The sequence below is a fragment of the Cupressus sempervirens genome, chromosome 1 (assembly GCF_028749045.1).
Source record: "Cupressus sempervirens isolate cs-2001-9-10 chromosome 1, ASM2874904v1, whole genome shotgun sequence".
In the NCBI taxonomy this organism is placed as follows: Eukaryota; Viridiplantae; Streptophyta; class Pinopsida; order Cupressales; family Cupressaceae; genus Cupressus; species Cupressus sempervirens.
Genome location: NC_143118.1, coordinates 684,710,232 through 684,735,077, shown reverse-complemented (window position 1 = coordinate 684,735,077; position 24,846 = coordinate 684,710,232). Strand labels below are relative to the sequence as shown.

The 24,846-nt window shown below is 33.6% G+C and overlaps 2 pseudogenes; both read right to left on the bottom strand.

The window, feature by feature from the left end:
- Positions 1-6,384: 6,384 nt before the first annotated feature.
- On the bottom strand, positions 6,385-17,793 carry LOC149579773 (scopoletin glucosyltransferase-like; annotated as a pseudogene).
- A 1,469-nt stretch (positions 17,794-19,262) lies between these two features.
- LOC149579772 (scopoletin glucosyltransferase-like) lies at positions 19,263-20,759 on the bottom strand (annotated as a pseudogene).
- Positions 20,760-24,846: the final 4,087 nt, after the last annotated feature.

The following is a 24,846-nucleotide window of genomic DNA, read 5'->3' as shown; positions in this document are numbered from 1 at the left end:
CATGCTTTACCTGAATCAAAAGGATCTCGATGATGTTTCCCTAACACACAACCTTCACACACACCTTCACAAGCTGAAATTTTTGTTAATCCTCTAACCATATCCATTCTAACCATATCTTGTAATCTTCTATAATTTAAATGTCCAAGTCTAGCATGCCAAAGTTGTGACATATAATTAGTCTGAGCAATAAAAGCATGAGAGAGTGTATATTTATCATCAACAAACCCCACAAATTTAAATAGATTCTTTTCATGATCAACTCTACCAATAGTAATTATATTGCTTGGGTCTTTTCTTTTAAATTATATTATATTCTTATTTTATAGACACAATATTATCACTAGGTATCAATATTTACTTATCTAATTCTTAATTATTATATAAACAAAGTGTTATGATACAAATATACTTATATATAATAACTAATATAAATATAAGTTGAAGAACCCTTTTCCTTGATTCCTTGAAGACTTTATATGGTTGGGGAAGCTTACTTTCAACCATTGCAATCAACTGAAAATCTTTTTTTGCATATTCAGCACCTATTTTTTTTAGCTGAGCATTTAAAAAGGTAACTTCATTGAAGTAATCAAACATTTTTTCAAAATCAGGTGGATCTAAATTCATCAATTTTTCTTCTATACTAAACATGCTAGCAATGTTTGCATCTTTATAATCTTTTTCTAAAGTCTCCCACAGCTCTATTGGGTTATCAATATCAACAAATCTTCTATTTAGATTGGGGCTTAAAGCTTTACCAATAATACCTCTAGCTTGCTCCAACTTGCATTTACACAACTCCTTTTCTCCATCAGTTTGTTGAGGTTCCCCAAATTCTTTATTTACTATCCTCCATAAAGCCTTCTCTCTTAGAGCATTCTTGACTGCAATCTTCCAATCTGCAAAACCATATTCCATCAAAAATAATAAATATTAATATATGTTAAAAATTTCATTTGAAATTAGAGTTAATAAATATAACTAAAAAGATATATATAACTATATGAATATATTTATTGAATTATTTATAAATAAATATACTTTTATTTTTATTTTTATAGATTTAATAGATGGTTCCTTTAGCAAATATTGGGTTAATTAGTGATTTGAAATCAGATCTTAAAGGGGCATTTCATATGAGTGATTTGGGTGAACTAAATTATTTTCTTGGATTGCAAATTAGTAGACTTCATGATGGGTTATTTATCGCTCAAGCAAAATATGCTTTGGATCTTCTAGAAAAATTTAACATGCTTGAATGTAAGCCAGCCCTTACTCCTTTTCAATCTGGAATTAAGCTTACTAAAGAATGTATTTCTAAGAAGGTGGATGCTACTTTATATAGACAGCTTGTTGGTAGCTTGGTTTATCTAACACAGTCTAGACCAAACATTTGTTTTGTAGTCAATTTGGTATCTAGATTTATGCAAGAACCAAAAGAAACTCATTGGTTGGCTGCCAAAAGGATTTTATGATACATTCATGGAACAATTTACTATGGCATACATTATAGTTACAAGTCTTCAGTTTCTTTGATTGGCTTCACAAATTCAGATTGGGGAGGTGATATAGATGATAGAAAATCTACTGGTGGTTATATTTTTCAGCTTGGGTCAGGTCCAATCACATGGAGCAGCAAAAAAACAAACTACTACATCATTGTCCTCATGTGAAGTAGAATATAGAGCAGCAAAAGAAGCTGGAAAGGAAGCAGTTTGGATTCACAACCTTTTATTTGAGCTTGGTTTTGCACAAAGTTCAGTTACTCCTTTGTATTTTTATAATCAAAGTGTTATCCAAGTTGCAAATAATCTTATTTTTCATGCTAAAACAAAACACAGTGAGATTGATGTTCACTATATTCGGGATCTTGTTCGAGCAAATTTTGTTAATCTCCAATTTTGTCCAAGTGAAGACCAAGTAGTAGATATATTTACTAAGAGTATGCTTGAGGCCAAATTTTTGAAACTACAGGGCATGCTAAGCATGATTGAGGTGAACATTAAGGGGGGATAGTCATATAATGTTCCCCTCTCTCTTTTGATGTTGTAAATAGGTACCTAACAAGGCTTAATGCTAGGACCTATCCTATCTAAAATTTTCATTGTAATTTCTCCCACACATTATCATTAGTGGTAGAAATTAAGGGGGGATGTTAGAAATAGTCAACAGTCATGCTGTTATAACCAAACAACAAGTATGCCACACATTTCCTATTAAATTGGTAACAAGATAGGAATGTCCTCCATGAAACTAGGTCATACAATATTATCCTAAGAAGATATGAATGTCCTCCATGATACTAGGTCATTTAGCATTATCCACTTATCCTCTAGAATCATCTTCTATCAATGCCCTTATCTCATAGGCTCTCTATATATAGAGGCCATTGCATAGCTTTGTAGCAATCAGTTTGTGAATAAAATTTGCTTCTCTCTTAAGTGTTTATTTCTGATTTTTCCATTGCCAAGTATTTGTGTTTATTTCAGATCTTAGTAAATCTTAGATCTTTTATTTTTATCATGGTATCAGAGCCATACCCAAAGACTACCTTTCGATACTTGATACCTAGATTTAAGTATATTCATTATAAATATATAATATAATTAATATGCTAACACTAGATTTAATTATATAATATATATAATAATAAAGTTATAGGCATAATTTATTTAATTATAGAGGCACTAACATTATAAGTAAATAATATTTAATTATTCAATAATTTATATATTAAATTTAATTATATTAATATTATAATATTATAATATTATAATACTTCTTAAAATATTATTAGAATATAAAAATAATATTAGATTAAATTATTAGAATAAGATTTAATCAGTTTTAATGAATATGATTAAAAATAATATATATATGATTAAAAATAAGAATATACTAATATTATATCTATTCCAGTGATTCATGATAACTCGATGGATCGCATGGCCTTTGTGCTGGCGACGCTTCGTTCAAATTTGTATCCTACCATCGAAAGTTGACAGGGCAGAAGATGCTCTGATACCATATTGAGAAATAGAAAAGAAAAAGAAACATGGTGCAACCAGATCTATATGAATAACTAAGTTATATTTTGTTTTGATCTACTGTGACCATGTTTCTTTTTCTTTTCTATTTCTCAATATAATTTGATCCTACGGTTAAGGGTGCAAATACATTTTCACTTGAACTTTCAAATACATTTTCAGTAGAGCCTCTCGGACTATCCGATCAAATTATATTGAGAAATAGAAAAGCAAAAGAAACATGGTGACAACAGATCACAACAAAATATAACTTAGTTATTCATATAGATCTGGCTGCACCATGTTTCTTTTGCTTTTCTATTTCTCAATATGGTATCAGAATTTCTTTGATCCTATCAACTTTCAATGGTAGGATAGAAATTTGAATGAAGCGTTGCTAGCAGAAAGGTTGTGCAAGTCATCGAGTTGTCATGAATCACCGGAATAGGGGCGAGCCCGCACCGGCCTTTTATCTAATAAATGCATTACTTCCAAAAGAAACTCATTGGTTGGCTGCCAACAGGATTTTACTAATAATAATGACCTTGTTTGTTGTCAAATCATATAACCTATAAGCCTTTGATTCTTCACTATAACCCATAAACCAACACTTATGACTCTTTGGTTCTAACTTTTCCCTTTGTGCATTAGGAATGTGTGCCCAAGCAATACAGCCAAAAACTTTAAAATATCCAATGTGAGGTTTCTTACCACTCCATGTTTCTTCAGGGGTGATATTTGTGAGAGCTTTGGTGGGGATTCTATTTATAATATGTGCAGCACAAGAAACAGCCAAACCCCAAAATTTATTATGCAAACTTTTAAAATGCAACATACAATGAGCCATTTCTAAAAGAGTTCTATTTTAATTTATTACTAATGATATGTTAAATTTAATGAAAATTTAAATTAGATTGTGCTATAGAAAAATTTATAGCTAGATTTGTTGCTAAGGGATTTAATCAAAAAGAGGGTGTTGATTATGAAGAAACTTTTGCTCCTTTCATTAAAATGAATACAGTTAGAATTATTCTTTCTTTGGCTGCAAGTCTTGGGTGGTATATTCATCAAATGGATGTAAAAAATGCTTTCTTAAATTGAGATTTATATGAAGAAATATATATGGATCAGCCACCAAGATTTGTAGATCAGCAACATCCTAATCTTGTTTGTAGATTGACGAAGTCACTTTATGGGCTCAAACAAGCACCAAGAGCATGGAATGAGAAGATTGACAGATATTTTCAGCTTCATGTGTTTCAAAAATGCAAATCAGATCCAAATCTTTATGTGAAGAGAGTGCAAAAGGAAATTATTCTTGTTGTAGTTTATGTGGATGATTTACTCATAGCTAGATTAAATATTGGGTTAATTAGCGATTTGAAATCAGATCCTAAAGAGGCATTTCATATGAGTGATTTGGGTGAACTGAATTATTTTCTTGGCTTGCAAATTAGTAGACTTCATGATGGGTTATTTATCTCTCAAGAAAAATATGCTTTGGATCTTTTAGAAAAATTTAACATGCTTGAATGTAAGCCAGCCCCTACTCCTTTTCAATCTAGAATTAAGCTTACTAAAGAATATATTTCCAAGAAGGTGGATGCTACTTTATATAGACAACTTGTTGGTAGGTTGGTTTATCTAACACAGTCTAGACCAGACATTTTTTTTGTAGTCAATTTGGTATCTAGATTTATGCAGGAACCAAAAGAAACTCATTGCTTGGTTGCCAAAAGGATTTTACAATACATTCATTGAACAATTTACTATGGCATACATTATAGTTATAAGTCTTCAGTTTCTTTGATTGGCTTCATAGACTCAGATTGGAGAGGTGATATAGATGATAGAAAATCTACTAGTGGTTATATTTTTCAGCTTGGGTCAAGTCCAATTACATGGAGCAGCAAAAAACAAACTACTACATCATTGTCCTCATGTGAAGCAGAATATAGAGCAGAAAAAGAAGCTGGAAAGGAAGCAGTTTGGATTCACATCCTTTTATTTGAGCTTGGTTTTGCACAAAGTTCAGCTACTCCTTTGTATTGTGATAATCAAAGTGCTATCCAAGTTGAAAATAATCCTATTTTTCATGCTAAAACAAAACACATTGAGATTGATGTTCACTCTATTCGAGATCTTGTTCAAGAAAATTTTGTTAATCTTCTCTTTTGTCCAAGTGAAGACCAAGCAGTCAGATCAGTAAATAAAATATACCTCTCTATTCAGTGTCATGATAAGTGTTCATTTATGATATTTTTTTCATTGTGTAGTAGTGTTCTTACTGCTAATATATTAGATCTCAGGTACCTAACAAGACTTTATGCCAGGACCCATCATGTTTAAATTTCTTATTATAATTTCTCCCACTGAAAGATTCTTTAGTGGTAGAAATTAAGGGAGGGTGTTAGAAGTAGTCAAACCCACGTCACTGGTCAGTTACAATAAAACTGCCAATCTGTCATACTTCCAGTTTGCTTTTCTGCACCATCATTTCTAGAAAAATGAACCCATACTCTTCTGTTGTAATCATTAATAAAAGTGAGAAGGTACCTGGCACCTGAAAGTGAAGGATATCCTAGTTCACATAAATCACTATGAATGAGTTGTAGTGGATGATTAGCTCTCCATGCTTTACCTAAGTCAAAAGGATGTCGATGATGTTTCCCTAACACACAACCTTCACACACACCTTCACAAGCTGAAATTTTTGTTAATCATCCTACCATATCCATTCTAACCATATCTTGTAATTTTTTATAATTTAAATGTCCAAGTCTAGCATGCCAAAGTTGTGACATATGAGCAAAAATGACTAATTACTTTAAATCTCTTGGCGGACTGAACAGTCCAGTCGACGAATAAGTCGTTGATTATACACAGTGCTCCACGACTCCCCTGGTTTTCGACCCATTGATAGAATGGCTCACGAAGCCCCTTGACGAGTGTAAAATCGGAGAGGGAAGATGCTCATGGCATAAGATCCATACTTTCGCATCCCTCGGGTAGACTTTCAATGGCGTTGAGAGGACTTAGGCCGACCAGTTGAATGTCAAGATGAGCAGAGAGCTGGTGGGATTCATCCATGAGACCTCATAGACGGTGCTCTATTGTGCGGGTGGTGACAAAGCTAACTGTGAGAGAGTCTGAAGTGAACATTTTAGCTAAGTCTAGAGATGGAATGCAATCACCCATTGTAGGAAATGTCACGATTATGATGTGGGGTTTTTGCAGGGTATGCATGGCTATGTTGAGCTTCCTTGGGTAGATTTTCAATGGCGTCAAGAGGACTTAGGCTGACCAGCTGAATGTCGAGATGAGAAGAGAGCTGGTGGGATTCATCCACAAGACCTCATAGACAGCGCTCTATTGTGCGGGTGGTGACAAAGCTGACCGTGAGAGAGTGTGAAGCGAACATTTTAGCTAATTCTAGAGATGGAATGCAATCACCCATTGCAGGAAACCTTACAATTACGACGTGGGGTTTTTGCAGGGTATTCATGGCTGTGTTGAGCTTCCTTGTGCCTGGTATTTTACACAACACAGGAGTGTTTTTAAAGTCCCTGCCTTTTAAAAGGCAAGGAACTAATGTTTTTTTTTCACCCCACCCTGCCCCCCCAATTTCTTTTTTTAAGTTAGGAGCTGTCATATTCTAAAGTTTGAGGACTTGTATTAAGAAAATAGAATTATTGTACACTAATTTCATATTTATGATTGGTTGAGACTATTTTGCTGGGGTTTTATTGACTTTTTCCAATATTATTATTAGACAAAAATGTGGAGGCTAAGTCGGTTGGAAATAGAAGAGAATTAATGCAATCAATTGTTATTGATGCCATGACAGAGCAGTGGACAATAGATGTAGGTTAGCATTTATTATGCTAACATCAGAGAGCCACTAACAGTAGAGGTGGATAAACAATGTTCAAATGTTTACCAATTTTGAAATCACAAAACAGTAGTTAGCGTGATTTGCAAAAGAAGAGATATGAAGGCTTGGCTATACATGTTAACAGGACCCTTTCTGCCCTTGTGAAGGCTGAAAACGATTGGCATTCATGTTATAGTAAATCTAAGCCCCCATTGCATATTTTGCTCTGGTTAAAGTTTTATTTTCAATGAATGCAAATTACTGGGTGCAATGAAGTTTTTTGAGGGAATGTTTTTTTGTTCTTGCAGACACTTGGGAAGTGCCTAATAGATCATTACATATCTGGGAAGTGTGGCAAGCAAATTCTTAGTAGAACATAGCTTGAAATAACAGTGAGTATTATGTTTTGTCTTTGTTGTTACACTATGGATTTGGTTTATAGCTATGTTATGGGAGGATAATTGTCCTTTGCATAAAATGGGTACATAATAAATAACTGTAGATGAAATGAGCATGTATGAAATTATGGCAAATGAAATTGGGGCTTTCTATGGTCAACAAAATGGGTTTTCTCTATTGGCCTTCTCTTGCTTGGGTCACTCTGCTTGCCACTTTGATCTTTCTTTTCGTCGAGCGCTTAGTCTCACTGGACCCAATATACCTTCCATAAATGCAAGGGCAGATGCGTGGTATATGACTTATCTAGAAGTATATAGAATGGTCTAAATTGTTATGTATCCGCTGCCTTAAAATTCGTGCAGCTTCTTATCCTCATCTATGGCTGACAACTCAAATAGAGCCGCTTCACACATTTGATGTGTGATGGGTTTGCCAGCCTTTGAGAAATTTTAACTCTAGTTCGAATCTCATTATACTCAATAAACTCTAGGTACTTCTGATACTTGCAAGCCTCGGTTCAAGTCCCAGCAGCTCCACTCCCGACTACCTTCACAATCAGACAAGCTACATAATATGAAATAATAATAATAATAATACAAATAGTGTTTAACTGAATAATCTTTACACAAGAACTAAAAAAATTATTTATATATTTTAATAATCGAAATCATCAAAACCAACTGGGGACAGAGAGTATTCCTTTCCTATTACAGTCAGTAAAGAACAGTAAAGGTAAGCAAAATATGACCAAAGAAAGTCCCATCTTTTATTCATTTTTATTACAATGAATGTAGAAAAACCATTATGTAAATTTTGTTAGTTAAAAACCGAAAATAAGCTAACCTGTGCATTCACTACAAACAACTTGTAGTGCTTTGCTCAGTAGACAAGACACAATAGTAGTAGTTTAGAATCAGTCAATATCAACACATTTCCACACAATTCATGGTACATTTTTTGTGCTGGACATCTTAGCAAAATATTTAATTTTATTAGTTTCTAAATTTGTTTCTCATTTATTTCACTGACTTAAAAAATGACAGGAATAAGGAGGGATTCCATGTTAAATTCATCTCAAAAATTTAACTGTTTGAATCACAATAGTATTATTGGTCAATACTTTTTAAATATAAAAGTTCCTAATTTGTTTTTGTTTTTAAAATTATAATGTTATTTAAATTGAATATTATTCTATATAAATAAAATTATTTTTAACAAATTCAAATGTCTCTTTTAAGTCAAACATTTACTAGTACATTCAATTTTTTATTTTATTTTTACAAATATTATATATTTCTCTCATATAAACAAAATAGTATTTTTAACAACTTCAAATGTCTCTTGTAAATTAAAATAAATCAAATATTTTCTTAATACAATGAAATTTTAAATTTATTTTTTACAAAATATTATATATTTCTTTCATATCAACAAAATATTATTTTAAGCAAATCAAATGTATCTTTTAAATCCAACTAAATAAAATATTTTTTTAATACATTGAAATTTTAATTTCTTTTTACAAAATATCTTATCTATATTTCTAAACCACACCCTCTGTGCTAGCCCACAGTTGAATGTATTCTCCTTGCCTTTTGGTTTCCAATCTTTTATTTGACCCAAAAACTAGCCGTATTAGTGTAAATTAAATATTTTTGATACATTAAAATTTTAATTTCTTTTTACAAAATATCTTATCTATATTTCTAAACTAGACCCTCCGTGCTAGCTCACAATTGAATGTATTCTCCTCGCCTTTTGGTTCCCAATCTTTTATTTGACCCAAAAATTGGCGGTTTTAGTGTATTTGGTTTCCAATCTTTTATTTCCTGCTCATGCAAAAGGCAGGAACTCTTGCTTGCCAGAGCTCTTGTTCAATATTGTTGATAAGGTGTAGAATCCCAGCCTTACAAGTCATGTTAAATGACTACGATAATAGAGAACCCCAGATAATACATTACTGAGATAAGATAATAGTGAAACCTAGGTAATACGAACTATCAATTTGAGGTGCCATGTCAAGAGAACATTGTGAAAACATCAAAAAATGTGAATAGTATTGAAGGTTGACAATGCACGAGGAGCGTGCAAACAAGGGCACATTTATTGCTAAAATGGATAAAAACAAATGGTATCCAGAAAGTAAACCTGTTTCACATCTTAGGGGCACATTTTTTTTTTACTAAGGTGTAAATAAGTTGCTGTGTAGACTTATACACACATCCCTTACTAATAAAGGAAAGGTTTATTAGTATACAAACATTATAAATAAAGTAAATCAAATTTCTATTGCACACATGCATTGTACTAGGACATGGGACATGTATAAGTTGTGTTTACCATTATCCTATCATTGCCCACCATGAGGGCAAAACCTATTATAGAACACTTCTAGATTAGACACAAATCACCCTGCTATAACATAGCTCCTCCATCTTCCTCCACCTATAAATAGAATAGGCTAAACTTTAAACCCATAAACTTAGGCTTTGTTATTGATATTTCTTTCTTTGGTATAGTAATTAAAATGTTGACTAATATAAAATGCTTCAATTCTTTTTATTATTAGTCCCTACTGTTAGGCAAGAGACTAAAGTTTTTGGATGTCTATTTTACAATAGTGCAAGCTTTGATAATGGTGAAAATCATGTAATATATCCCATATCCTATAGTCTTATAAGCACTCCCTATTTAAATCAATTTCCTTTTCCCAAATTCTTAAATTTTTTGTTGGCTCCGTTGATTTTTCTGGGCATTCTTTTCTTTTTCTCACTGGTAAAATTCTCTAAAAATTGAGCTTCAAGAGTTGCAACAATTGTTTGCAATAGATAGTTACATGTGGCTACTAATGTGTCCACATTTCACATGCATGCATAATAGGTGGAAAAACCACAATTTAATATGGAATAGTTTCTAACTCTTTGATGTGATGAGCCTAGACCAGTAATGGAGTAGGATTAGATTTGGCTTTAATCCCACACTGTATGCGTAGAAACAAATTTTTAGTAGGTAGACTCATATTTTTTCATAAAATATTAGAAATAGCTTGAGTTTTGAAGCGATTCACTTTTCACTCAATTCACTGAAAAATATGTAATTCAATTTTCATCTTGATAGTGGATAGAATTTTGTACTATGTAGATAGCTGTTGTAATTGCAAAAACTAGATGTGATCAGGCCTAATGTTCTTAATATTAGATTAATAGTCATGGCTCACTTCTATCTATAGAATTTGGAGTATTTCAATAGTTTCTTCTTCTTTTTCGCATACCTTTCAGATTTGAAAGCTTTAGCATTGTAAGTATCAATTTTATGTAATTTATTGATCCCATGTTATACATTTATATTTCCATTATAAGTCATTTTTCTTACATTTGCATGGAGATTTAGATATTCCCATTTCTTCCCTTGTTGATCATTTTAGGGTTTCAAATTTTGAGCAGAGCTTTCAAACTTATAGAGCTCCTAATGCATATAGATTTAAAAGATTCATTATCAATGACAATGACATTAACCCTAGGGTAAGAGGAGAAATGAGAAATGACAATGATTTTAGTCACCACTTGCAAGGCAAAGGTCCCATCTTCGAAGCTAGGCACAACTCAATTCCTCTTCCAGGACTGTTAGTTTTTTTACCACTTTATTCTAGGCTTTTGTGACGCTGAGAATGTTTGTGACACATTGTTGCGACCATGTAAATTTAAAACAATTATACATAGAACATTTAGAGTTTTGATTGGCACAACTATTCATGACATGTAAAAATAGAAAATTTTGTTTTTTGCAATTCCATTGCTATACATATATAATGAACATTTTCCCTTGCAAATTTTGAAATATTTTTTTTTGGATGTATGAGGTTTGAAAATTTCTTAAGTTGCAACTCCATCTTTTGTTCCTCTACCCTCTAAGGTAGAGAATGTTGGTTCTTAAAATTTTTAGTGGAATTCCTACAAGCCTTACTTTCTTGATGCTAAGAAATCAACACAATTTTGGTCAACGAAGAAGATTGATACATAATTAGTCAACATTAATAGTTCAAGCTCTCTGAAACCTAATTAGTTGTACCTTGATCTCAACCTCTATGAGGGAGACAATTGTTGTTGCAGACTTTATGACTGATACCCTTAAGTGGGAAAGTTCTTTCTCAAGGAGAAATCAAATTTATGAATGTTTAAAAGTGTAAATAAAATATTAAAGATAACTTATGCCATACTTGTGGATAGAATTCCCTAGTCTACAACTATTATACATATCAACTCATGATGAAAATAAAAGATCACTCTATAGTACATTTGGCAAATAGAGTCAATCCTCATATAATCATATCATCAAGCTTTAAGAAACAATGTGTACCCCATCTACTATTGGAAAAATAATGAATAAATACAATCTTTAGTCTAAATGTATTTAATCCCAATCAAAAGAGACATATTAGAGAGATACCACAACTCAATATGAAAATATTTGATAAATCCAATTCATGCATTAGTTAATCCATCATAATAATAGCTTAATCTCAAAGGCCTACAAGAACATGAGTGATCATTAAAAAAATGCCATTATGGACATAATTGAAACATTATATATTCTTCATTGATAAGTAAATATAATAGAGTGTTTGCTTTGCATATCTAGAAAAAGTAACTGCATAAGTATCAGATAACTAGCCCATCATATTGCTTGAAAGTTTAGTGCTAACCAATCAAGTTTAGTATTGACCGAGTGATGTTTTACTTGAGTGAATGTTATGTTCATTGAGTAACATCAAGAAGGAGAACTTTATAAAGATGAAATCTAAGGTCAACTTTTGTAAAAATAAAGAATGTTTGCAAAGTTCAAAGGTGCCAGTCAAAGTTTTTACAAGATCTATGGTAGGAAAAATGGAATGAAGATCTGATCATGAAGATTGAAGAAGGATAAGGATGAACACAAATTTGTATGAAAGTCCCATTTTCAAAGTGACTAAATGCAATTAACCTAAGAATGATGATTTTTTTAAAGCATCAAAATATGGAAGTAGAAAGACTACTATTTGAGGAGGAGCTTCATGGAGTTGTTGGTTGAATGTGAAAAAAGGAGATCATAACTTGCAAAATTGTGAGAGCTAAAAGAAGTAAAGAAGAACTGAGAAAAATAGAGAGGATATCTAAGCACGAATAGGTGAAAGAGTGAAGGAGTGAATCCACTAGAACAAATATTAGAAGAAGGAGATCAGAAAGAGAATGAGAAGAATAGAGATCTGAATGAGAAAGGTAGTGCTAAACCTAAAAAATCATTTATATTATTACTTTCTAACAATTATAGTAGAAAAACATCTTAATCAGCCAGATTTAACAAGTTTGTGAAATCCTATATGGTAAGATCAATTAGTGGTGTTTATAAATCCTTTGGAGAAGACTACTCTTTAAACAGATCAAGGAGTTATAAGGTCTAGATGATCTTTTGATGTAAGTCCCTTAAAAAGGTCACATTAGCAAGATGTATGTAAACTTTCAACAAGTTTGGCTCCTTGCAGATCTCACCTCAAAAGAGTGAAATCTTTTGGGTTGCCAATCCTTAGGTGTTTTTTCCCCCTTTATAGGGTTTCCACATTCAAACTCATGGTGTCAAATATATGATTGTTCTTATGTTGCAAGTTATTTTTCAATATATTTACTTTTTACTAAAACTCGATAATAACCCAGTAAAAAATAATTATATTATGATATTTAGTAATAACTATAATAGTGAATGAATAATTTGAAGTAAATTGGTTATAAAAGTTAACTGTGAACTTGAATGAGATTGTTGAGTAAATTTTTATGATGATTATGAAGTTTGATTTAGTACTAAATTGTTTGAAAGGACTATAGAATAATTGGACATAAATGATTCACCCCCTACCCTAGTTGTCTAACAACCCTTGCTTTGGTGTTTCTACTCTATAGATAGATGTTAGACATGATTAAATTGGTGATCGATAAATTAGTAAAGAAGATTAAAATCTAATGATGTAAAACATAAATGAGACAAGAATAATAATATGCTAAAAAACATAAAGGATACAAAATGAACTCCTCTATAATGGTAGAGAGATTGAAAATGTGAGATGAGACCATGCATGAGAGCTCGATCTATCTAATAATGGATAAACCTCTAAGAAAGTGGATCCACGGAACCAAAAATGGTACAAATTGGTGGCACGAAGTTATAAACATTAGAGCTAAGGTGTTGTGAGAATGCAACCAAGTGAGTGTCTAAGATTCTAAGATTGTCTAAAAGTTTAATAGCAAACCATATGAGGGTTGAGAAAGGTTTATGATGGATTTGCATGGAGTCTATAGAGAAAACCATTAATTTGGGGGCATTACAAATGTGGTTCATAAATTTGTAATTCTCCAATGGAATCCTACACATCTCTATATTTGTGGGAAAAACTGCACCATGTAGACGTCTTTGTGATGTGAACCTATCCACATAATTTATGACTACATGTTGGGAGTGTTTGAGTTAGATGATGAGTGGGCTACTAACAAAGATGATGAGTGTGACAAAATCTTACATCTTAAGCTAACTTGGAAAAATGTGAGAATGGAATCTTACACATGGGTGTAAAATTTAAGCCATTGTAATATCTTCCAAATATATTCTTCTATTGTGTGTCACATTTAACTATCCAACCCTTCAAATTATCCATATCTATCTAGATACATGAAAGATGGGATGGGAGAGATCGATAGTCTCTAATGAGCAATATAAAAGAATGTAAAAAGTAAATAATAGCTTAAAAACAAAAGAGAAGTATAGATATATATTTGAAAACTTGAATCAAATTAGAATTGTCAAGATCATTTGAAAGAAAAGATTGAAAGCTAGATTTTCTAGGATTAAATAGTAAAGAAGTCTTATGTAACACCGTGTCTACTAAAAAAATAACCTCCCAATCTTTTTATAACTCAAAAGGAAAAACATAATTTCTTAAGCATAAAATAATAGTTTACTTCATTTAATAAGAAATACTCCTATCATTGGGACACAAATATAAATAGCCAACAAACCATCTCTTAGAGCTACACATAAAACTATTTAAAGCATAACAGGGATCTTCTTCTAAAATTTCAAACATAATAATACTCATGGATATATTTATACATAGAACAAAACTTCCACCAGAAAACATCATGATCAATCATAGTATCTAATGTAATAAACCTCAACCACACAAGATCTCTATCAATCATTGTATCTAATATATTATCTAATGTAACCAACCTCCAAGACACAACCTAAATCAAATGCAAGATAAGATTATGACATACCTAATTTTAAGTTATTTTAAGCCGGACATTGATAATGAATCTCAACTCTTTTATTGACCAATTATTCTATTTGTAATTTAATCAATCCTTTATGATAATTATATAAAAAAAAAATCAAAACTAAATTGACACATAAATATCTTTAAGGCTCAATCTCATAAATAATAATAATTTCTTTAAATAACTAATAAAAATGAAAAAATAAGATCTATTACTTAATTATTATTTTTTGATGAATAGTCTTTTTCTATTAAAAATAATATACTAAGATTACAATTCACAAAAAAGGGGCCGAGGGATACAAGATCACGTCGCAAGAATTCACATGGCCAAAGCCAAAATCAAAAACTATTCATAAGTAAACCATATAAGAAGAAAACCCTCAGGCAGCTAAAGTAGTGCCAGTTGAGGGGAGTGGTTCATCCTGATCATGAAATCTCCGATCATTTTTGGGGTTGGCAAGCAGGCTGGGAATAGTCCAATCATTAGCAGCATCATTAGGGGCCTAGTCAACACCTTCATATCACGTCATGGAGGAGAGATGGCCAATTCTAGGCGAAAAGGCCACTTTCCATAAACCAACCGTCGAGGATTAGGAGGAGGAACTAGGGACCAGCTAGTGCCACCACAGGGCAGGGGAATTGAGCTATGTCTCCATTTTAAAATACAACTCAATCTAAAATTCAAAAAGTATTAAAATCTAAACTTGAGCTAATGAATGAGATGAACAATATAAAAATAGTGAGAAGACTGAAAAGTAGAATTAATGTTAAACCACCAAAATTTAGTGGGCACTTGATGCAATGAAAAAAAGGAAATAATGTTAAAAGTCATGTAAGTGTAGTGGGCCCTGGTGTGTACTAATGCACTATAGCACACTGAAATAAGACATTTAGCTACTTAATGTATTAATCACTATTGTGAAAGCTAATGAACTTAACAACTGAGCATTTTTGCCTTGAAATAAGGCATTAAGCACTCAAGTTTAAAAGCTAGACAATAGATCAAAAATTATGATAAACTACTAAAAAGTAGTTGAGCATCATTTTAAAGTGATAAAGTTGTAAGGAAGGGATTGGCAATGTCTAAACAGTAAACTTAAACTCATATCTTACTTAGAGGACACTTGGTTTTTATTAACTATATATGTATAAGGTTTTAGTTGCTATATTGCTACATTTTTAGAGGGGTTCCATAGTTATGATAGTTTTGTCATAGATACCCTCTAATTATTGTTTTTGAAAGAGTTCAAAAAAGTAAAACATGTGTACTAATAGTCAATCATATATGTACTAACCATAAGAGTCTCTTTTTAGTCCTTTTAAAAAAAAATTCATTAGTGATTGATTAATTTGTGCAGCACAATTGATACATTTCATAAATACTACTGAATTTTTAACCACAAATAATGATAGGTTTTGAGTGAGTTATATTTGGTGCATGACAATAATAGATAGGAGAGAGTGTTTTACAAGGACACACTTTGACTACTTTGTACTCCATGATACCCTACAGAAAATCCCCCCAATATCCACAAGCCTAAACCTTTAAGTACTACACTTACCTACAGAAATGCAGAATAAAAATTAACAAAGTCCAACTTACCATTTAAAAATTCTAAACACATAAAAGATAGCCTTGACGACTTCTGGATATTTCGCCTATACACTGCTTGCATTCATTAGATTTTTTGTCTACCTCTCTATAGTCCTCTGTGGGCCTTTTATTAAGCCTATTAATGTGACTTACAAAAGCTGTCAAATCTGCAGCTGAAGATCCTCTCTGTTTGACAGCATTTGCAGCCATCTCCTTCAATTTCTCTGCGCTCTCTCTCATCTCTTTTCCTTTCTCTCCAACCAGAACCATTCTCAAAGCCTCCCTAACTCTTTCCTCCTCTGGATTTCCATCTGTGTGTCGCACAACTGGATTCCTACGCCCAATTCTGCAGAAAGCTTAGAATTAAAGTGCTGATCTCCAACATGGGCCATGCGAGAATTGGAACACCAAGAGAAATGGTTTCAAGCGAAGAGTTCCATCCACAGTGGCTTATGAAGGCGCCCACTGAAACATGGGAAAGAATTAACAGTTGTGGCGCCCAACCACGTATGATTAACCCTTTCTCTTTTGTCCGCTCCAGAAGACCCTCTGGCAAATACGTGCCAACATGATCAGTCTTTGGATCTGAGGATGCCGGTTCCATTTTTAGTCGCAGTTTAATAACCCAAACAAATGGCTGCTCGCTGGCTTCAAGAGCTCTGACCAAGGCATGCGTTTGTTCTTCTGATATAATGTTGTGGCTTCCGAACGAAATGTACAGAACGGAGCGAGGACTTTTCGAATCCAGCCAGCAAACCAACTCCTCTTCATCGATGTCCCCCATTTTCCCTCTGCTGTTAACGTTCCCTGCTCCGCCGTTCAAATTGTGTTGATGGACAGGGCCTACGGCCCAAACTGGTTTCGCCGTCAAATTTTTCAAGTGCTCGACATAGGAATCCTCGATCCCGTGGAACGTATTGACCAGCGTTCCCGATCCTTTGCCAATCTCCTGGAAACGCTGGTAACAGAAGAGCTGAATGGGGTTTGCAAGGTCTGGATTGAGGAATAATGGGGATACCTCGTGTTTAGACAATCTGAGAGGACGAGACAAATTGCAGCTCACCACAAGACCGCCCTCCTCGTCTTTCTCCAACGTGTTTTGCAGTATCGAACACGAAATTGAATGTATCAGTGTCATTGAGAAGGCGCCACAGATATTGAACAGAAAACTAGCAATGTTAAATTTTTGGGCCGTGTCGACAGCCCACCTAATGAATAAATCATAGATAAAACACACCAGAGGTGCTGCTGTTGCTGTTTGGTTGATTTGCTCCTGCATCCAAGTGTTGAAAGCGTATTGAAGTTTTTCCATCATCTCGGAGATCATGAGGCTCCTCGATTCCACGGGAAGAAGATCGTAGCTTTCTCGTCCATGTAATCCTTCCACGGCGGGCGTAGGAAGAGCAACCAGGCGAATGTCGAGATCAGCTTGAGGAAGATGTTCGTGGAGGAGGGAAAACTTAGCAGGTGTTGTGACATAACTGACGACAAGGCCGTTGGAAGCGAGGAGCTTAGCGAGGTCGAAGAAAGGAATGAGGTGACCAAGTGCTGGAAATGGCAGCACCGCAACATGAGGCTTCTTCAAACCGCTCATCCTCACCGACCAAAACAAGCTGCAGAAATGAAATTACTCTACAAGAGGGGATCTATTGTATACAATCATTTGATGCTGAAATGGGATGGTCAGAAAAATAATTCAGCCGTAGACAAAATGCAGCTATCCAACATGAAAGTAACTCTAGACAAAATGCACCTCTCCAACGTGAAAGTAAAGTAATATATAGTATATATTATTTGGTATCATATGCCTTCAACTTAGAAAATGGAATAAGAATCAAAGTTTTCTTTTTAAATGTTAGTTGCAATAATTTGTTGGAATTATGATAAATATATATAAATTTCAAATTTTAGCTTTTGTAAAATATTTTTAGATGTTAGTTGCAAGAAGTGTGAGACTTATTGAATGATAGAACATATTTAAATTTCAAAATATCAGCCTATCAAAATTTAAATTTTAAATCTTAGTTGCAACTTTTAATTATACTTATTTAAAATTTTATATTATAGTTGTATGTTATTTTCAATTTTTAATTCTTCTTTTTTGTGAAATCGTTATATAATATTTTTATTTTATTTTTGAGCCATTATGTTTATAGATTTGGTTAATTTTTAAAAATGTATTCTTTTAATATATGTTTGATATTTTCAAAATTATTTTAAAACAATTAAGCTTTATTACCTATGATAATTAAGTTTGATTTATATTAAATAATCTTATATTATTACTTTGTATTATTTCTTTATATAATAATATTTACATATAATAAACAATATAAACAAGTGAAAGCAAAAATATTTACATTTATAGGTATGCTATATAAGATAAATTAGAAAATATCATTAAAATAAGTTTTTTTTTTTTTTAAATTGTAAATATTTTATTTGTTGGAAAGGAGAGCAATTGATATGATTATATTTAATTACCAAATAACTAGTAGAACTTCAAGATAAAAAATTAGAAGTCATGTATCTTAAATTTCAAAGGGAGATTTCACATCTTTTTTGGGTGTTTGCATGGGCTAAATCAAAAATTAAAATGATGATTATGCTGCATCTGCTGGTACTCTTTTTTTGTCTCTCTGATGATTACTCTTCTTCTTCTACTTATCTGGCGAAGTTTGTCATCTCTCCAAATTCATGGATCCCTCAATGATTGGTCTCCCTATCACACCTTCATAAATGGATGATTTGGGTAATAGAGAAGCACCACCTCATGATACTTCTAATTTTTATTATTTTTGGTTATTAAAATTGATTTTCTTCCTTTCCTTTTTTGACCACAACCAATAGAAAATCAGTTAATTGACTTTTTTTAAGATTTTAAAAATATAAACAAATTTAGAAACTATGGAACAACTCATATATTTAAAAAATACTGGAAAACTATTGGTCGTATTAATTGGTCCTATTAAACTTAACGAATACAATAGTATTCTGCCGTAGGCAGAAACTAATAAAGACGGTTGGTAAAAGAAAGCAATGACTTCACTTCTGAACAATACATCAGATGCTTACATCATATCCATCCCCAATCCTATCGTCAGCCTTACAATCCATGAGCTTATGCATCTCACTCGCAAAAGTTTTTAAATTCAGGGTCGAAGGTCCTCCTCCTTCGATAGGTTGTTTCGCCGTTCTCTAAAATTTGACAGCATGATTTCTCATCTCTTTACCTTCGTCGCTACCGATGACAAGTCTTACACATTTCTCCACCTTCTCTTCACAAGGATTCGTGTCCCTCTCTTGGAAAAACTGGATGCCAATGCCGAGTTCCTCAGTGACCAGCTTAGAGTTGAAATGCTGCTCTCCGAACATCGGCCATGTGACCATCGGTACGCCCATCAAAATGCTTTCCAGAGTCGAATTCCACCCGCAGTGGCTCATGAACGCACCCACAGATGGGTGGGACAAAATGACAAGCTGCGGTACCCATCCCCATATGACCAACCCCTTAACTCTCTCCATGAATCCCTCTGGAAGGTAGGAGGCGCATAATTCTTCTCTGCTCAATTGTGCAGATAGTAATCTCTGGGGAAACCTTAATGGACCAAACGAAAGACGTTTGACCCCCTTCAAGACCTTTGGCCAGAGCCCTTGTTTGCTCTGGTGAAAGAAATGCCTGGCTTCCAAACGAATCATACAAAACCAAATTGGGGCTTTGAGAGTCTAGCCATTACGTCAACTTTTGCTTGCTAATGTCTGATTTTTTCCCTCGAGAATTAATAATGCAGCCCAAAGGAACCACGGGACCGACAGACAAAATGGGCTTCCCATTTAACATATTTTTCAAGTGCTCCAGATAACGAGGTTCGACATCCTTGAACATGTTGACAAGCATTCCCCAGCAGTCTCCTATCGACTGCATCTTCCCCATTAAAAACTTTAGACTCTCTCGATCTGGCTCGAGAAATCTCTAGGCATTTGTTCCTTGGTATATTTCACTGGAGATGACAAGATATCATCAATTATAACACAATTGTCCTCCTTGTGCAGCTCACCATCAGTGGTTATGGTGCGGCAGATGGCATGGAATACCGATGTTCCAAAAGCCCCACACGGAGCAAAAATGACTCTAATTGTTCCAAATCTCTTGGTAGACTGAATAGTCCAGTCGACGAATAAGTCGCTGATTATACACACCGGTCGATGACTCCCCTGTTCTTCAACCCATTGATCGAATGGCCCTCGAAGCCCCTCAACGAGTGAAATAACAGAGAGGGAAGATGCACGTGGCATAAGATCCATACTTTCGCATCCCTCGGGCAGACCTTCAATAGCGTGGAGAGGACTTAGGCGGACCAGCTGAATGTCGAGATGAGCAGAGAGCTGGCGGGATTCGTCCACGAGACCTCGTAGACGGTGCTCTATTGTGCGAGTGGTGACAAAGCTGACGGTGAGAGAGTGTGAAGCGAGCATTTTTGCCAAGTCTAAAGATTGAATTGAATGACCCATCGCAGGAAACGTCACGATTACGACGTGGGGTTTTTGCAGGGTATTCATGGCTGTGCTGAGCTTCCTTGTGCCTGGTATATATTCTACACAAGAGTATTTTTCTTAAATATATATTGTTGACAAGGTGCCGTCTGAGAAGAGAATACCATGTAAACATCCAAAAATGTGAATAGCATTTAAGGTGGACAATGCACGGGGAGCGTGCAAACAAGGGCACGTCCATCGCTAAGTTTAAAAAACAAAAGTTAAAATAGTATACGAAAAGCAAACCTGTTCTGCCCTACCCATGGTTTAGACGTACATAGCTTACTAGAAAAGTGAAGGTTTATCCGTATACAAACTTTATAAATTACAAACAATGTAAATCAAATTTCCAACCGAACAAATTCATTGTACTATATGTTGTGCTTGCCAATTATCCTATCATTGTCCAGCATGAGGGCAAAATATATTATATAACACTTGTAGGTATTTTCGGAGTCATCTATGATGTTAAAAGTGACATGGTAGATGAAACAAAAAAAAATGTCTATTAGGTCTGAATTTGATGGTCACGCCTACCTGTCATATTATTTTCTAATGATGGATAACTTATTTTAATATCTTCTATTTTAGAAAAATTAGTTGTCAATTTTTTTGTTTAAATTTTTTTTAACAAATCTTTATAAATTTAAATATTTTATAAATTAGAAACTAATAAATACAAATTAGTAATTTATAAAAAGTCTTTATGAGCTTATAGTTTTAAACTGGTAATATTTAAAACATCTCAAATAAAATAAACAAGTTTCTAATTTTTTAACTTCAAATTAATATAAATATATAACAAATAATATAAAAATAAATATAGACAAGAGCCTACAACACAATGGTGACTTGTGAGCTTCTTATTCAAGAGGTCTTAGGTTTGAATTTGTTTAACACATACAAATAATTAATTAAAATAAATAACAATAATTGATCTAGGCTTTGACCATTTACCGATGGGTCGTGGTAGTTTGATAGACATGTTGTACATGATGGGCAAGCAAATACCTACACTCTAACCAAGGACGGAGTGAAACATAAGTTGAAGTCATTGAAGGAGAAAGAATAAAATGTATGTAGTGTTGCCAGAATATGTTTTGTTGATGGATAAGAGTTTCTCAAAGGTATGAAGTGTGAGCATATGTGTTTTGCTATAATTCCAAAAGATAGTAAAGAAGAAGTAGAGGAGGTACATACAGAAGTTACAGATATTTTGGGAGAATTTTCTGATATTGTATCAGATAATGGTCCTAATGGATTGCCCCCAATGAGGAAGATTAGTCACCAGATGGATTTGGTTTCAAGAGCCAGTTTGCCAAACAAGGTAACTCACATAGAATGACACCAACAGAAAGTGAAGAGTTGAATAGACAAGTTCATGAGTTGTTGCAAAAGGGGTTGATTCGAGAGAGTTTGAGTTCACGTCTTGTACCAGTTATATCATAATAAAAAAAGAATGGCGAATGGAGGATGTGTATCGATTTTCATGCTATCAACAAGATCACAATCAAGTATAGATTTCCATTTCCAAGGTTGGATGATATTATGGATTATTTGAATAGAGCTAAGTATTTCACAAAGATAGATCTTAAGAGTGGATACTGTTAGATTCGTATAAGACAAGGTGATGAGTGGAAGATTGATTTTTGTTAATCTCATATTGGTTTTGACAAGTGAGTGTCTATACTCTTAAGTCATTTACTTAGTTCATGTCGAACAAGTAACATATGCTAAGCACAACATATAAGATAAAGCATATCGAGTAAATAGTGAGTGTCGAGCCACCCAAGTGCTAAGTCACTCAGATGTCAAGAAGATAGTATGTGTCAAGTGATTCAGGTGCCGAGAAAGCAATGTGTATGCTAAGTCAATCAGCTATCGAGTGACAGCATTGAAGTTATAATTAGTGTCGAGCACCAAAGACTTCAGATGCCGAGTAACACAGTTTTAACATAGTTGTTTGTATTGGCACAAACTACTATGTAAACCATTTTAAAGCTGACTTGAGGATTGATTTGCTATCTTTTGTTGATAAGGATGAACCTTAAGTGTGAATCCCTATGTATTACATGCATCTAATCAATAAAAGGGAAGGTTTACGCGACAATATGGGTGAATCACAACCATTGATTCATATCTAATCCTAACTCACCTAGGTCTTCTTAAAGAGGACAAACCCTAAATGTTTGAAATGTAGAAGAGGAGAGTTTGTATCCACAAATAGGACATTCATGGTGACCAAGGTATTATGATTTAAGTTTTATTGTAGAATTAGTTAAAGGAGAATAGAGGAAAGGAAATAGTGGATAGTAGAGAGACATCTGATCAGAAAGGATCAAGTACACATCAGTATAGAGGTGATTTGACATCAAGCAATAGAGTTCTAATCACAGGATCAGTACTGAGACATTCTAATAGGTGAATCAGTTAAATCTCTTAACAAAGTAGCCTTGATAGGCTATATTGAAATCCTCTACAAGGTGCTTACTTAATTATGAGTTAAAGTCCTTTAATTAGGGACACTTCTAACAGGGTGTTGAAATCTTTTAGCAGGGTAATACCTCACAGTCTTTGTAAGCTTTTCATAGGGCAGACCTTTCACAGGGTAGATCATGTTTCATGATCAAACATTGTAACCTTCATTGGATACACTTTATTACTGTAGTAGTGAAGATTTGTGGGTGTCATCCCCACCCCAGTTTCACCTTCTCATTGGAGGGTTTCTGGGTAATCATATCTTGTGTCATACATGTGTGAATGCTTACTTGTTTACATACTTTAGATGTGTATACATTCAATGGTATTTCAATTTACTTGCTGAATTTTGAGATGGATGTATACTGAATGTTTTATGGGTAAAATTTTGAAGCACTAATTCACACCCCACACCCCACACCCCCCCCCCCCCCCCCAAGAGTTTACCATTCTTATTATAATTCCATCAATTGGTATTAGAGCAAAGTCCTCTAAAAGTAAAGCTTTCCAACCTTGAGGAAAGATCTAGAGAATGGAAGTTTACTAGTTAGGAAAAATTATTGAGAACCATGAGATTGAAATACAACTCATTCTACATTAGTTAAATGAAGCAAGAGATGATCTAAAGAAATCATTGAGAAGAAGGAAGGAAATTTCTATTGAAGAAAATGACACACAATATCAAGAGATGAAGACTATTGAACTATTTGTAAATGGAAACTCTACTAAATTTGATGTAGGACTTACAAATCTAATGGAAAAGAATAGTACCCTAGCTAAAGAGATAAAAAATCTAAAGATAGAGAAAGAATCACAAGCCATATTGCTATGTGAGGTGACTAAATATAAAAAGAAAGCTATGGAAGACAAAGTCATGATTGAAGATGGAAAAAGAGTTTTGACCAATAGACTGGAAGAGAAATCATCAAAGATAAATAAGATCACACACATGCAACTAGAAACAATGAATCAAGTTATGATTGTTAATCATGAAATAAATAGTAAAGAAATTGAGATCACAACACTGAAGTTGTAGAATGAATAGTTGAGAAATGATCTGTAAAGGGAAAAGGAGTTTGCTGAAAGTTTCCTTAAATCTAGTGAAGCCATCAAGTACTTTGAACAATTTATGAGATCCCTTAGATCTAACTGTGATACTTCTAGATTGGGATACACTAGTAGTAAAGAAGGAGAATCATCCAAAAGAGGTGAAGAAAGAAGCAACAAAGGCAAGAACTCCAAACCTACTTGTCATAACTATGGTAAGATAGGTCACACAGCTAAGTTTGTAGGAGAAATACTCTAAATCTAAATTTTAAGTAGAAGAACATGGGTCACTACCACAAGTGTAACAAACAAGGTCATCAGGAACATAAATGCAAAACTAAGACCATGCACACTCAAAGATTTAAAGGATAGAGCTTTTGAATGCAGATCCAAACCCAAGTGGTCATCAAACAAGCAGACAAAGGTAAAGAACAATGACAACTCTTATAATTGGGACTATAATACAAGGTATAGTTGTCACTACTATCAAGAGTATGGACATATTCCTAAGAATTGCATTAGAACACATTTCACAAGTGATTAAAAAATGTAGTTGAGTCAAACCACATGTTTTAGCTATTTGAAG